General features: G+C 40.2%; 1 protein-coding gene across 1 annotated transcript in view; it reads right to left on the bottom strand.

The window, feature by feature from the left end:
* Window positions 1-6,092: 6,092 nt before the first annotated feature.
* TSHZ2 (teashirt zinc finger homeobox 2) overlaps window positions 6,093-15,715 on the bottom strand; it is a 456,942-nt gene continuing 447,319 nt past the window's right edge. The window contains exon 3 of the mRNA XM_053573612.1: window positions 6,093-6,469. The gene's annotated coding sequence lies outside the window, so the exon portion shown is untranslated. The remainder of the gene's footprint in view (window positions 6,470-15,715) is intronic.

Here is a 15,715-nt window from a genome sequence, read left to right as displayed (position 1 = left end):
GCTAATGTTTCAAATTTTGACAATTATGAATTCTTCCTCTAAGAAGACATTAAATTTTTTTTTTTTCAGGCACTATTAGATAAAATACAAAGAGGATAATTCTACACGGATGAGTTTGCAGTTTTCCCACGGGGTACAGCATGCCTTTAATGGACAACTCTGAGTGAGGGCATTGGTTCCTCCCGAGATCCGGCAACTGGATGGGACTCATGCAGACAGACAAGCTTGGTTCTTATAATTTCTTTGTAAACTTGGACCTAATTCTTTCATAAGCTATTGAAAGAGAATGATCAGAAAAAAAATTACAAGCATATTTTTTTTTTCTATACAAAAGAATCCCCATTATGGGCCAGTTTGGTAGGAAACAGAAACAAGCAAATATAACAAAATCTGTGTTCATACATGGCGATATAGTTAGTATATACAAATATGTACAGTATAAAAATGCACGGAAGGCTTACGTTCCCAGCCATCCAAGCTGCATTGTACTCAAGAAAAACAGCCTGGTCTTTCTTCCTAGTATACAGGCAAATGTGTTATATACAGCATGCAGGCAATAGAAAATTAGTGCGCTTACACAGAAACAGTCTACAGGTATATGGGCACAGTCATTTTTCTTTGAAAATGACTGGTCTGTTTTCTGAATATAAAAATGCGTTTGCCTTTCTTCACTGGCAAATAAACACTTTCTTCAGAGCAAGGATGCATATAATCCTTGAAACTCACTCTGACCCCTCCCCTCACTGCCCTTTCTAAAAAGAAAGAAAGAAAGAAGCAAAATCTAGCATTAATGCGCCGCAATAGCAAATGTAATGTAAACGTGTTTGATACCAGGTTTCTCAAAAAGCTACAAGAGCTCTGCACAGCAAGAATGGGTGACCAGGAAGAATCAACTCTCTTCTTGATTTTAAAGGGGTTTGGAAGTTGATGGCCAGCAGGGCCTGGTTGTTAGAAATTAAAAGTTGGAAGGGATGAGAAGGATATCGTTGAAGACCAAAAAGTATATTGTAACCTGGGATAGTATGACATTTAAGAACCCTGAGCCAAATGAGACTTGTGTCAGCTTTTTTTTTTTTTGGACTTGCATTGCACATTCTAGCATGTCAGGCGTCAGAAAGTCAAAATATTGTATTGCAAAACTGGAATGTTTCTTTAGTCTTTATCTCAATGCAGACCAGGCACAGTTTCTATTTCTCTGTAGACTGGTTGAACTTTGTGTACTTAAAAAAATATACATACCCATTAATAATTCCTGGATGTTACAGGGATCATTTAGAAAGGGAAAGTATTGCTGTGCAAAGTCTTCACATTTGAGACACGAGCATATGATTCTATAAGTTCTGCTAACATTAGTCTGTGCCTGGGGACTGATATCCAGATGCAGGTTTCAGGTTCAAGATAATTCAGTGAACACACTGAAATTTATTTTCTAAGGGGGATGAGGGGAGTGGTTAGATTTTTTTTTGTTTAATCATGCATTTGTTCAAATTTTTCTACATCCCCTGGGAGTTCTCACCAAAAAGCTATTACTTGCATTTCCAAAAGCTGTTTTAAGCAAATAAACATGATACAAAGGGCTGCGAGGATTTGACTTGTCTTTTTCGAACCGCCTGTATTTTAAAAGGCCTTAATGATAATCATATGGCTATTGGGAAAATCATCAGTATGTCAAAGGGCGTCATTCCTCGGAAGAGCCATTTTACTTGGAATATATTTTTCCAAAGGAAATGGGCAGAATCCTGTTGCAGAAATAGCGTTCCAACTGGTACTAGCATTTTAAAACAGTCCTATTCTAATCCATAAAACATTTCTAGTTTTCCCTGAAGCTCGGGCTGCCTTGCGCATGAATAATTTTTGAAGAAACACCCAGGCCCGTTAGCCCATTGTTCGTAACTATTGGAAGAAGATTAACTAGAGTCTGGAAATTGTATGTCTGTGTATATGCCTCTGAATCTGTCACAGGGAACCAAAGGAGATAAGTGGCTTTTACTTTGGATGAAGAGGTAAAATTCCCCTGTAGAAATTCTAAAGATGATTCACAAGTTTCAAAATGTTTAATGCTCTCCTACAACGGAAGCATGTTTCTCTGTCTGGGGGGGATGGAAATCTGTATCTCTTTCTCCAGCTCAATCTTTGTCTAAAAGTATTTCATAGATATTTTGAGAAGGTGCCACATAAAGGAAGGGAGAAAATGAAATTAGCATTTTAACATCTCATGGGGGAAAAATAAACTGAAAGTTCAGTGTTTTTTTTTTTTTTCCTAATGCATGTTCAAAATAGATACCACTTTTATTACTCATTTAAAATTTTTTTTTTTAAATATTGCCGTCTTTTTCTTTAATAGATCAGCACTGGTTACAGTTTTTTTGGCTGGGGCTGGGTTTGAACCCACCACCCTCAGTATATGTGGCCAGCACCCTATCCACTAAGCCACAGGTGCCTCCCTTATTATTCTTTAGAACTACACGTATATATGTGTGTGTGTTTTAAAGCCTTCAATATATTTTCTTTTGGTTATTATTTTAGTATTCATCTACACATTACTATTCTTGTTGCAAAGAGAGGATAATGTGAAAATGACATTTTTTATGTTTTTTTTTTTTAAACAAAACATGTAACAAGCTTGAAACTTGATGAAAAAGAAAAGGTTTGAAATGCAGTCAGATAACCGGGGAATGACAGATGGGAAAGCAACAGAATGAAAGCACCTTGTAAGGCCCGTGATCTTTGGATTTACAGGGAAAAGTTTCAGAATAACATAGACTCTTAACTGCTGTACTGTCCACAGACCCTAGAAAATAACAGTGAAATTCACATGTATACACAGACACTCAAACGGTCTTCACACGCACCTGTTTACGCCATAAACCAGAGTTTCATGAATTCTTCCCAAATAGGTCATTGCATTTGTTTTCTGCATTTCAGCTAAGTTCAGTGTTTTGCACATATGAGATTAATTATGCAAGATTCAAACAACAGAGCAGCACATTTTGGGGGTGAGTTTTAAGAAATCCATTTGTGACCTGAAAAAAATTCTGTGGGGACTGTCTGGGCTATCCAATTTATTCCATGATTATATTCTGTTTTCTGGTCTTGACCTATTTTTAAGCCATTTCCTCCCTCTATGCTTTTCAGAAGCAAAATTCCTTATTCTGAAATATGATTATTTTGACTCTTCGTGAACTCTGCCCCTCAGATGTCTTGGCGTCAGCTACCTTTGGGAACCGCTGTAAACAACAAGAAGGCTGAGACTTGTGTGAAATGTTCACTGTTAGATCTCTTGGTGCCTAGAAGTGTCCCTTGTCCACACACAGGAGGGGTCCAATACTATTGTTAAATGAATTTTCTAAATAAATCGTGTTTCCTGTTGTGCCTTGCGATGCCAGGGGTTTGCAGCATATTGTACCTTTGGGGGATTTGCTGTACTCCAAAATGGGGCCAAATCCATACGATTTAAATTTTGTATATAATTTTTTTGAACAGACATGTCAATTTGTAGCTGGTTGGTGGCCTTAGCTGGAAGGAAGGCTAGGGAAGCAAAAGGTCATCTCTCACTCACTGGTCCCAAGCGGTGGCAGGATGGAGCTACCCGAAGGTAATTTGCATATTTGTGTGCTTTCTTTGCTTCTGATTCCAAAGTCCTGACTTAGCAGAACTTCGTTTTATTCCGAGAAAGGAAGGCAGGAGTACAAAAAACATTCTCCCAAGTTTATGTTTTGAATGTTTTTCCTCCAGAAAGAAGTTTCTAGAAGACTCCCAGGGCTTGCCAAAGGAAGACAGGCCAAGTCTCTAGGAATATAGTGAGAGCTGTGTGTGTAACCCAGATCTGGGTTTCTAAGGAGAACATTAACAGCTGTCCCTCAGCAGTGACATTCAAGGCTGCCAAGTGACGATTCAGGAATCTTACCAAATTTATCAGTGTTTTTGCCTCTTGCCTCCCACCCTACCCCACCATAAAAATTGCACTAACAAAACCATATAGATTATATGTTGAAGCAGATGGTTTATTTTTTCTTTCTTAGAAGGAAACAATTTCCATGGGGTTGAGAATTGTATTGTTTCCCCCCTGGTTGGAGCAAGAGCTCAAGGATTTGCTTTTGGACAGTTGCAGTAGGGTCTGAGTTATGTAACTTTACCTAATAACCTTGGATTGGAGCAGGCAATTTTTTAACAGCTTTAAGAACCCCCAATGCTAATGCACAGGTTTTCTTTTAATAGAATTTTGTTGTTGAAGGACAGTGCTCAGTGGAGTCCACCCTTCAATCTTAACCCATCCGAAGACTGTTCCTTTCCAGTTGAGCTCCATTCATTTCTGGTTGAATAGGTTAAGCAAAGACAGACCTCGCTGTTCTCAATTCACTTTACGATCCTCCCATCATAAAAAATAATATCAGCACCTTGCTTTTCATGTCAGAACTACATTTGAGCCGCTATTCCCTATGCCCATGAGTAAATCCCATAAAAGCCGCCCCGTTGTACTGTTGCTATTTTTCCTTGTGGGTGATTGATTGATGGATGAGTGCTGACACTTCAATGAAGCTATTTCGACTGCCATCTCAATCCGATGATGTGAGGGGTATATTTCCTGTCCATGCCTCATTACTTCAGAATGACATTCCTGGAACTTCATTTACTTTTTCCCTCCTTCCCTGAAGCGCCATATTTTTCCCCATCTAGGTTATGCACGCCATAAAAAAAGCAATTTGCTATTATATGTGGCATAAGGGCAACACTTTCCCTAGGAGGTAAATAAGAAGTTTTTTTTTTTTTTTAAATCCCAAAGTTGAATTTAGGGATCATGTCAAAATTTCCCAAACAATTCCAACAGGCAGCCTCCTTTAGAAAGAGTGAGGAGGAGATGCCTGGCTACATTCTGTCAGTGTTGAGATTTTTTTTTTTTTTTTTGCACAACCTTGGTAATTAAAGCAACAACACAAAATATTTCTTTTGCTTCAGAATCATCGAGTTCCTAGTGTTGTGGCTAGCATAGTATAAATATTTCACCTATAGCTGAGTCGCAATTTACAACATCATCCAGACTTATTTGTCCTTTGAGAATAAGGAAATTCATTGTTTAAATGCAATGATGGATCTATCTGTTATAGGTTGCTTTCAGTTGTACAAAAAATGCTTGACTAGAGTACACAGATCTACCCCTCCATTTCCAAATGGTGCACTAGGCAGGTACGACTTTTAATATTAAAACATGCTCTTAGCTTTTCCAAGTTGACTTAGGACCTGATTTTAATCTGTGTAATACAGTATTCCCGTTAATAATAACGTATAATTAAGACATCCGTTAAAAATCCATAACGTTAATTTAATGGAGAAAATCTAATACAGTTCTATTGGAATTTTTACGTTAAATTAACTTTAACGGGCTTTTAATGGATGTCTTAATTAGATCTCATTATTAACGGGAATATTCCACAAATTAAAATTGGGCCCTCAAAGTTTTAATGAAAAAAGTTGCAAGAACACATTTAAAATGGACACCCCATTTCACGCTTTCTGTTGCTTCTAAAGCTAGGCTGCGTTTCAGATCCCATAAACAGCAGGTCCTATGGAAAGAGATTACCAGAAAAGGCTGCCGCTGAACTTTCCACCCTGCAGTGATCCTACCTTGCTGTCTCTCAGATTCTGCATCTCACCAATTCTCCCCATTTGCAGGTCTCAGATGACAGCAATGCAGGCTTAAGACTTTTGTTTTTTTTAAACCAATCAAGATAACCATGCTGATAAAATGCTCCCGACACCGCATGAGAGAAAGTCTTTGGCAGCAACATGGTTAAGCCTAACTATTCGAAGAACTTTCACAGAAGATGAACAGTGTTCAGACGTTGTCTTGGCTCAAACTCGGGTTTAACTTAATGATTCTTCCACTTTGCAGTGATTAATGGCTCCCTAGTGCAGGGGCAGGACTGGGCAATCCAGGTGCAACCGTAATTGTTACACTGAACAGAAACATTTCCTTTAGACAAACGTTCCCAGGGGGCTTATAAATAGGAAATGGACATTACCATGAAAAGTAAGCTTCCAAGTGTCTACCCTGAGTGCAGCCCACTTGGACGTTAAGCTATGAAGACTTACACTCCCCCCACCCTTCCTGTTACAAACGGACAAAATAAGTACATCAGTGTTCTCCGTCATTATTTATCCTCAGTGGCACTTAGTTTTCTTGTGACAGTGAAAAGGGGACAGCAGAGACAAGACAGCCCCATTGCAGTTTATCAATGAAAATCTCATATCATCCGTAAGCAGAGAAGTGGTAATCAATACTTCATTACCAAATCGTTAGTGAGGATGAAGAGAAATGGCTGGGGTGATTTTTTTTTTTTTTTTGTCAGTCTTCTTGGAGTCAGGGTGCCAGGACTTGTTCAATGAGTTCAGTATCAGAAGCAGGGTGGCTCAACGAAGGGTTCAGAGTGAGGGGCATCCAGGCTGGAAAGTTGAAACTAAGGCATTTGTCCTGTAACGGGAATCAGAACAACAAAAAAAGATGCATTATTTTCTGAGGTGTAGCCCAGGTGATCCTTTCCCCAGGGTAGTCAGCTTGCCCACCTGTACTATTGATCTGTACTCATGTTCTGAGTAGAGTCATAGTTAAACCCAGTCTAGGGTCTGATAGAAATAATCCGATGATGGGACGTAGGAAAGAAGAGCCAGTTTAGGGGATTGAAAGAACATTTAAAATAATAAATGGAAGAGGTGTTTGTACACCTGTGTTCCTACCAATATTATTCACGTTAGCCAAAAGGCATAAAAGCAACCCCAGGGTCCACGGACGGATGACTGGATCAACAAATATTGTATGTACATGCAGTAGAAAACTCAGCCTTAAAGAAGAAAGAAATGATGATACATGTTACAACCTGGGCGAACCGTGAGGACATTATGGTAAGTGCCAAGGGGCCAGTGATAAAAAGAGAAATACTCTATGAGTTCACCTACCTGATATATCCAGTCAAACACATAGAAACAGAGGGATGGTGATTGCAAGGGGTTGACAGGTGGTGAGTGAATTCTTGTTTAATGGGTACAGAGTTTCAGTTTTGCAAGATACAAAATTCTAAGAGATAGCTGTTATGGGCACATAACAAAGTAAGTGTGTTTAATAACTACCCAATGGCACACTTAAAAATGGTTACGGTGACTGCATTAATGTACACAGCTATGATTTAATAAAAAATAAAAAAATGGTTACAATGATACATTTTATGTGATGTGTATTTTACCACAATTAAAACTAAAACCATATACTGTATTTTTTTCATGAGAAGGCATTTTTTTTTTCAAAAATTAATAAACTTTATTTTTTGAGAGCAGTTTTAGATCACAGCAGAATTGAACAGAAAATCCGTAGATGAGAAAGCATTTTGAAAAAACAGGGCGGCGCCTGTGGCTCAGTCGGTAAGGCGCCGGCCCCATATACCGAGGGTGGCGGGTTCAAACCCGGCCCCGGCCAAACTACAACCAAAACATAGCCGGGCGTTGTGGTGGGCGCCTGTAGTCCCAGCTACTCGGGAGGCTGAGGCAAGAGGATCGCTTAAGCCCCAGGAGTTGGAGGTTGCTGTGAGCTGTGAGAGGCCACGGCACTCTACCGAGGGCCATAAAGTGAGACTCTGTCTCTACAAAAAAAAAAAAAAAAAAAAAAAATTAACCTCTGGCCCCACTGTCCAGAAAAAGCCCCCATTCACATTCTGCTCTATTTCCTCCTAGCTTTTTCTCTGCCCTTGGACTTTGTTAGGTTTACATAGTTGTAGGTTACTGGCTGTCCGATACGCCTGTCTGTATTTTTCCATTGGAAAGCCTCGCTGTAAACAGCTTCGTGAGTTCTGTCACATATGCAATCGCAGCGCTTAACCCTTCTTGCAATATCAGACATTTAATGTGCTTTCAATTTTATTCATTAATACAAAATACCATGATGAACATCTCTGTGCTTAAGGCATTTCCTTATGCTGGAATATTTTAATAGGCTTAAAATTCCTAAGTGTGGAATTCCTGTCACATTTTTGTTCTGAGGAAGCACTGCTCAAAATTCCCCAGGTGACTCTTTCTCCCTAAACTTTGGTGTTTGGATTACTGTGTGGGAAGCGTGTAATTCCCGTCAGCCCAATCTGACTTGGAGTCGCTTGTTTACAACTTGTTATTTAGCGGTAGTGTTCATTTCGGTGAGAAAAAACACCTTCAACTTCAATATAATTAGTGTTTTTAGAAAGAGAAAGCTTCCAAGTTTCTAGTAGAAGAAAGACAAATTATTATAACGCTTGATGTGTGTAGAGAAATCATGCCCAAGATAATCATAATAGATATTTTAAACGATCCCTTGGTAAGGAATAGCATGACTGCACTACTACCCTGTTTCCCCGAAAATAAGACATCCTCTGAAAATAAGACCTTCTCACAGGAAAGATAAGACGTCCCCTGAAAATAAGACCTAGCGCATTTTTGGGAGCACACCTTAAAATAAGACATTGTCTTATTTTCAGGGACACAGGGTAGCAGCCAGTTTTTATACCTAACAAGTTCTGGCCACTTGACACACAGTACCCCTGGAAACATTTTAAAAATGAGAGAAAAACAGTTCATAGAGATTAAGGACTTGAGCAAGGTCACACATCTAACATGGAGTAGAGACTGCCTTGAACTGTGGCCCTTCCCACTCTGGAGCTTTGGAGCTCAGCTCAGCCAACCTTGGTGGCAGATGAACTCTGTGGTTGCCACCAGTGAAGGACACTACTTCTCTTTGACATTAGGTCTGCACTCGAAAGAAAAAGGGTCCCTGGCAGTCTTTGCTTTCACTTGGTTGGGACCCCCTGGCAGATTTAGAAACTGGAAGTAGGATGGTCATGTCTTTAGAAGACAGAGGGGTCAAAAAAGGAGAACAAGACAAAAGGCCAGAAACTGCAGCCTGTGATTCTGAGACAGAGGGAAGTCCTGGCTGAGGGTGTGGCTTGCACACGGGGCCCCTAGGGCCTTGATCATGATAGGAAGGTGATGCCAGTTTTATAGACCCTTGTTTGATTTATCACTTCCATGAAGCAGCTTCAGATTTGACTAACATACTTTTCTAGCTGGGTTTCTCTTAGGGCAAAGTTTGTTGTGGGAAGGGGAGCAAGGACAAAGAACAAAAAAGACTCTCTTAGATTATAGCTCCCTTCCTGGAAATTCATAATACGCATTAGCATGTTAAGGACACTGAGAAATCCTGCTGTTCCAACTAAACCAAACACACACAGTCCACTTTAACTTAACCCAGTGCTTGCCAGATTTGTTAGGTAACCCCTTCCCTACAAAAGTCTCACAAATACACTTCAGTGTTGTTTTCTTCAAAGGCATCCTGAGTACAGATTCACGTGCAAAAACAGAGGAAGGGGTTCAGGTCTTAAGAGCTCTGTCCTGATTTTATTACTGACTTTCTGTGATTTTTTGCTGAGGTTATTTGGCTTTTTAGGGCCTCAGCATGAAAGGATTTTGTTGTAGTGACAATTTGACATTTTCTGAGTGTTTATGCTCTTCTATCCGTGTTAAATTCATGGTATGTCTCCTGTCAACTTTACAGTGACGTCGTGCAGGAGGTCACGGTGACTACATTTTCCAGCCTAGGAAACAGAGAAGTGAAACCATTGGGCTTTCAGTCATTCTGGTCTCTTAAACTGTGGTTTCTTATATGGTCTGTAATGGTTTGGTAATTTATTTTTTATTTTTTATTTTTTGGTAATGTTTTAAAGTATTAAACACTGCCATTATTCATCATTTAGAGGCATTTCCCCAAGAATATCTGAGTACAGTTCCTTTTAAAACCTGGCTGTGAGGCCATTTCTATCTGAGACCCCACAACGATCGCTGGAAGTGGTAGGTTCTTCCGAAGGTCAGCGTTCTTTTCTTGGGAGAATGCTAAAGAGAATACCTGAATCTTGGGCCACTTTGGGACAAAATGCTATTAAAGAAAATTATTCTTTACCTTAAAGAATAATTTTAGGCACAGGAAAAACATTATTTTCCTCTGTGCCTAAAGATGAGATCCTGACAGATAATTAAAACCTGAAAATGAAGGGAAGAGAGAGACCCAGCTTTACCGCTGCATCTGTGTGTGTGTGTTTCTACTATGTTGAGCTACCACTACAGAAGTCAAACAGAAATAAATAAAAATTTTAATTACATATCTAAAAAGTCATTGGCGGTGTTCATTAAGTAGAGTTTGTGAAGGAGAGCCAGGCGAAGAGATGTAATTATTTTTGTATTAATTACAGAGCTACCAGCAGATGTGTGGGATTATATACACTTTAAGTTGGCCGTGCCAGACTTTTTAATCCCCTGGCAAAAGATTTGGGTCCCCTGGCCCCAGGGGGCCCTGCCTGCCCCCTCTTTTCTCTGTTGCTGCTGCTCTTAGGGTGCACCAGGGTCCTCAGAGCATGTTTGGGGTTGCTGCAAGGATGGGGCCTGGGAGGGTTAGGCACTTTGTACATGTGTGGGATGGTTTCATACAAGGTGAACCTTTCTTCAACCTGAGCCATTGTGAAAATCTCTCTGCAGGCCCGTCCTTCTCAAACTTACCACTATTAATATTTTGAGCCAGATCATTCTTTATTGAGGGAGACGGTCCCGTACACTGTAGGATGTTTAGCAGAATCCTCAGCCTCTACCCTTCAGATTCCAGAAGCAACCCCTTACCTCCCAGTGATGACAATCCCAAAATCTCTCTAGACATTGTCAATTGTCACTTGGGTGTGGATGGCAAACTTGTCCTTAGTTCAAAACCTTTGTATAACGATCGGAGGCTGGAACGTAACTCCATTTTACACACTGTTTAGCTCACACTGAAATAAAGCTTATCTAACCAAGAGAAGCTGTACTTTATTTGGAATCTTACTGGGAGTTATTTGCTGTTTTAGAAAACCGGGTCGCCTTTGGCACTGCTATTCCTACTGCTGGAGATTCCATTCGGCCCACCCAGACTGATCTGCATTTGTTGCTGACTTGTTCGGGGTACGTCTCCAGATGGGGGCTCACATCTGACTTCCTCATCGTGTCTTCCTGGCCCTCGTTACTCTGCGGATGGGACACAGAACAGCAGCACGGATATCACCTGCCAGAAACGCAGGCGGCTGCCCACTCTGACCTGCTGCTGATCCAGAATCTACCTTGTAACGGGAAGCTCCGTGACTCCTATGCATACGCAGGTGTGAGACATCCCATTCTGGAGCCTTTTTGGGGCCCCAATGCCCTTCCCTTCTTTCTGATTGAATACTCATGGTCTTAGGTGATTTTTTTTCTGAAGTTACGTGTGTAGGCTGGTCATTGGATCTATGAACTTTATTTCAGGATGGTAAAAGGGTGGTTATGAAACACTTCTCCTGCAGCATCAAAACTGGGTCTGCAAAGGTGGCGGAGCCTGACCTGCATGAGCTCCTCCCAGGCAGCCTCTTCCAGTTCCATAACGTGAAATACCATCCAGCTGCTCAGGACTGTGAGTTCCAGATCCACACCCCTAACTGGCTGGCTTCTTGGTGTCTCCATGTGGATATCTTGCTGTTACCTCCATGAAACTTTTCCTAAGCAGGCGCATGCGTCCCCCAAACCCCTGTCCCGTCCCCTCTGGTGCTCCTCTTCACAGGAACTGGAGCCTCAGATGACTCAAGTGCTCTGGCCAGAAAGTTGGGTCATCCCTGGCATTGCTCTCTCCCCTTCTCCATATCCAAATTCTTCTCCAAACTCTGTTCCCATCTCCACCTCCAGTGGAGGTGAGTATCTTTCCCAGATGACCTTGGTTTTCTCTCCCTGGGCTCCTGTAGTCCCACTCAGTGTCCCTTCAGTCATTTTGTATCTGGTAAACAAAATGAGCTTTTGAAAACTTAAATCGGGGGGTGGTGCCTGTGACTCAAGGAGTAGGGCACCAGTCCCATATGCCGGAGGTGGCGGGTTCAAACCCAGCCCTGGCCAAAAACCGCAAAAAAAAAAAAAAAAAAAAAAGAAAAGAAAACTTAAATCGGATCAGCCCAGTCACTCCTTCTTCCTCCCACTTTAGAATCCTTCAATGTCTTTTACTGCCCTTATTAAAAAAAAAAAAAAAATTCTGTTTTTCCAAAACTCCCTGCCTAATCTGCCTTACCCACCTCTCTGACTTAACCTGGATCCCAAGTAGCTGCCTGGTGATACATCCTGCCCTTTGAAAGCCCCTGAAGTGTGCCACAGGGTCCTGGCAGGTGCTGTTCCCTCTGCCTAGACTGCTCTTCCCCTCACTCTTTGTTTGGCTCACACCTTCTCACCCTTGAAGTCTCAGTTCAAATGTTATTTTCTCAGAGCTATCTTCTCATATGCACCGGACTTAACTAAATTCTTTTGTGATAATCGTGTATCAAGCTTTTATGTTAGCGTTAGGAGGCATACTGCAGTTTACAAACACATTATATACTCGTAGTTTTTAGTTTAGTGTCTGCCAGTGTAAACTCCAGGAAGGGTGGGGTGGGGGAGGGGGCTGTGTGCATTTTGACCACAGCACTGTCCCAAACATGAGACCCAGTGTCTGTCTCATGGTACTTGATCCATATTCGTGTGTGACTGGAGCCCTGAAGACAATGAATTGAAGTCTATCTCTTCCAACTTGGAAAAGGGTAAAGATTTTAAAGTATCATCACTGAAACAATATAAAAGAAAAAAACAGATTTACCTGGAATCCTACTGCTCTAATTCTAAGAAAGAAAAAACCTCAAGCGTGTAAAGACAAGAGACGAGACTGGAAACATAGTCCAAGGGAACACAAACAGACACGAAGTCTTACCATCTATACAACTTCAAAGAATAATTCAGTCTTCCATTTTGAAGTAGTTTACATTTTTTCAAAGTGTGTGTGTGTATATATACACAAACAAATTCTCTTCTGAAATGTGTTGGATAAATATTAGTACCCCAAAGATAAAGAGGTTGAGGCTGAGAGAGTTTAAATAATTTTCTCTAATGGTAATTAAGTGATGTGGTCAGAAAGCACCTGACTCCCAAATTAGGGCTTCTTAAAGCTGTTTGGTTAAAAATGAAAAAAGAAATAGTGAAATATAAAAGCTAAAAATATATTAAGTGTTATCATTAAAAAAATGCCATGACAGGAATATTATGCAGCCTTAAAAAAAGATGAAGACTTTACCTCTTTCATGTTTACATGGATAGAGCTGGAACATATTCTTCTTAGCAAAGTATCTCAAGAGTGGAAGAAAAAGTATCTGTTGTACTCAGCCCTACTATGAAACTAATGTATAGCTTTCTTATGAAAGCTATAACCCAATTATAGCCCAAGAATATGGGGAAAGGGGAGAAGAGGGAGGGGAGAGGATGGGCGGAGGGAGGGTAATTGGTGGGATCACACCTCCGGTGCATCTTACAAGGGTACATGTGAAATTTACTAAATGTAGAATATAAATGTCTTAACACAATAACTAAGAAAATGCCGTGAAGGCTATGTTAACCAGTGTGATGAAAATATTTCAAATTGTATATAAAACCAGCACATTGTACCCGAAGATTGCATTGATGTACACAGTTATGATTTAATAATAAAAAAAAATGCCAGGACAAAGACGCAAAGTAGGAATGGAGACAGGATTTTCAACAGTGTAATCCTGGGAGAACTTGCATTTTGAATTTTCAAACTGACTTACAATTTGAAAATCCCAACTGGCCTGCCTACAGTGCTGAATTTCACTAGTGCTCCTTTTTCACTTTTCTTAAGAGAAAACTCTGGTTGAAGAAATTCTGAAACTTTGGTGGACAAATTTCCATTCTTAGAGAGAATAAACTACAGAGAATGGCTTAAATGTATCGAATGCTTTTTTTTATTATTATTAAATCATAGCTGTGTACATTAATGCGATCATGGGGCACCATATACTGGTTTTATACACAGTGTGACACATTTTCATCACACTGGTTGACAAAGCCTTCCTGGCATTTTCTTACTTATTATGTTAAGACAATTATATTCTACACTTACTGAGTTTCGCATGTACCCTTGTAAGATGCACCATGGGTGTAATCCCACCCATCACCCTCACTCCGCCCATCCTCCCCCCTCCCTCCCCTCCTTCTCCCCCTTCCCCATATTCTTAGGTTATAACTGGGTTATAGCTTTCATACGAAAGCCATAAATCAGTTTCATAGCAGGGCTGAGTACATTGGATACTTTTTCATTCTTGAGATACTTTACTAAGAAGAATATGTTCCAGCTCCATCCATGTAAGCATGAAAGAGTTAAAGTCTCCATATTTCTTTAAGGCTGCATAATATTCCATGGTGTACATGTACCACAGTTTATTAATCCATTCGTGGATCAATGGGCACTTGGGCTTTTTCCATGACTTAGCAATTATGAATTGGGCTGCAATAAACATTCTGGTACAAATATCTTTGTTATAATGTGATTTTTGGTCTTCCAGGTATATACCTAGTAGAGGAATTATAGGATTGAATGGCAGGTCTATTTTTAGATCTCTAAGTATTCTCCAAACATCTTTCCAAAAGGAATGTAATAATTTGCGTTCCCACCAGCAGTGTAGAAGTGTTCCCTTTTCTCCACATCTACGCCAACATCTCTAGTCTTGGGATTTTGTGATATGGGCTAATCTTACTGGAGTTAGATGGTATCTCAAGGTAGTTTTGATTTGCATTTCTCTGATGGTTAAAGATGATGAGCATTTTTTCATATGTCTGTAGGCCGTGCACCTGTCTTCTTCAGAGAAGTTTCTCTTCAAGTCCCTTGCCCAGCCTGAGATGGGATCACTTGTTCTTTTCTTGCTTATATGTTTGAGTTCTCTGTGGATTCTGGTTATTAAACCTTTGTCGGAGACATAACCTGCAAATAACTTCTCCCATTCTGAGGGCTGTCTGCTTGCTTTACTTACTGTGTTCTTGGCTGTGCTGAAGCTTTTTAGTTTGATCAGGTCCCAGTAGTGTATTTTTGAAGCTGCTTCACTTGCCTGGGGGGGTCCTCCTCATAAAATGTTCGCCCAGACCGATTTCTTCAAGGGTTTCCCCTGCACTCTCTTCTAGTATTTTTATAGTTGCATGTCTTAAGTTTAAATCTTTAATCCAGTGAGAGTCTATCTTAGTTAATGGTGAAAGGCGTGGGTCCAGTTGCAGTCTTCTACAGGTTGCCAGCCAGTTCACCCAGCACCATTTGTTAAATAGGGAATCTTTTCCCCACTGAATGTTTTTAATTGGCTTGTCAAAGATCAGATAACGGTAAGTAGCTGGATTCATCTCTTGGTTCTCTATTCTGTTCCAGACATCTACTTCTCGGTTTTTGTGCCAGTACTATGCTGTTTTGATCACTGTCGATTTATAGTATAGTCTGAGATGTGGTAGCGTGATTCCTCCTGCTTTGTTTTTATTTCTGAGTAATGTCTTGGCTATTCGAGGTTTTTTTCTGATTCCATATAAAACCAAGTATTATTTTTTCAAGGTCTTTAAAGTATGACAGTGGAGCTTTAACAGGGATTGCATTAAAATTGTATATTGCTTTGGGTAGTATGGACATTATAACAATGTTGATTCTTCCCAGCCATGAGCATGGTATGTTTTTCCATTTGTTAACATTTTTAGCTAATTCTTTTCTTAGAGTTTCATAATTCTCTTTATAGAGATCTTTCACGTCCTTTGTTAGATAAACTCTCAAATATTTCATCTTCTTTGGCACTACTGTGAATGAGTCCTTAACAGTTTT

The sequence above is a fragment of the Nycticebus coucang genome, chromosome 21 (assembly GCF_027406575.1).
Source record: "Nycticebus coucang isolate mNycCou1 chromosome 21, mNycCou1.pri, whole genome shotgun sequence".
Taxonomy (NCBI): Eukaryota; Metazoa; Chordata; class Mammalia; order Primates; family Lorisidae; genus Nycticebus; species Nycticebus coucang.
The sequence above is the reverse complement of the archived record's forward strand: the minus strand, read 5'-3'. Positions and strand labels throughout refer to the sequence as shown.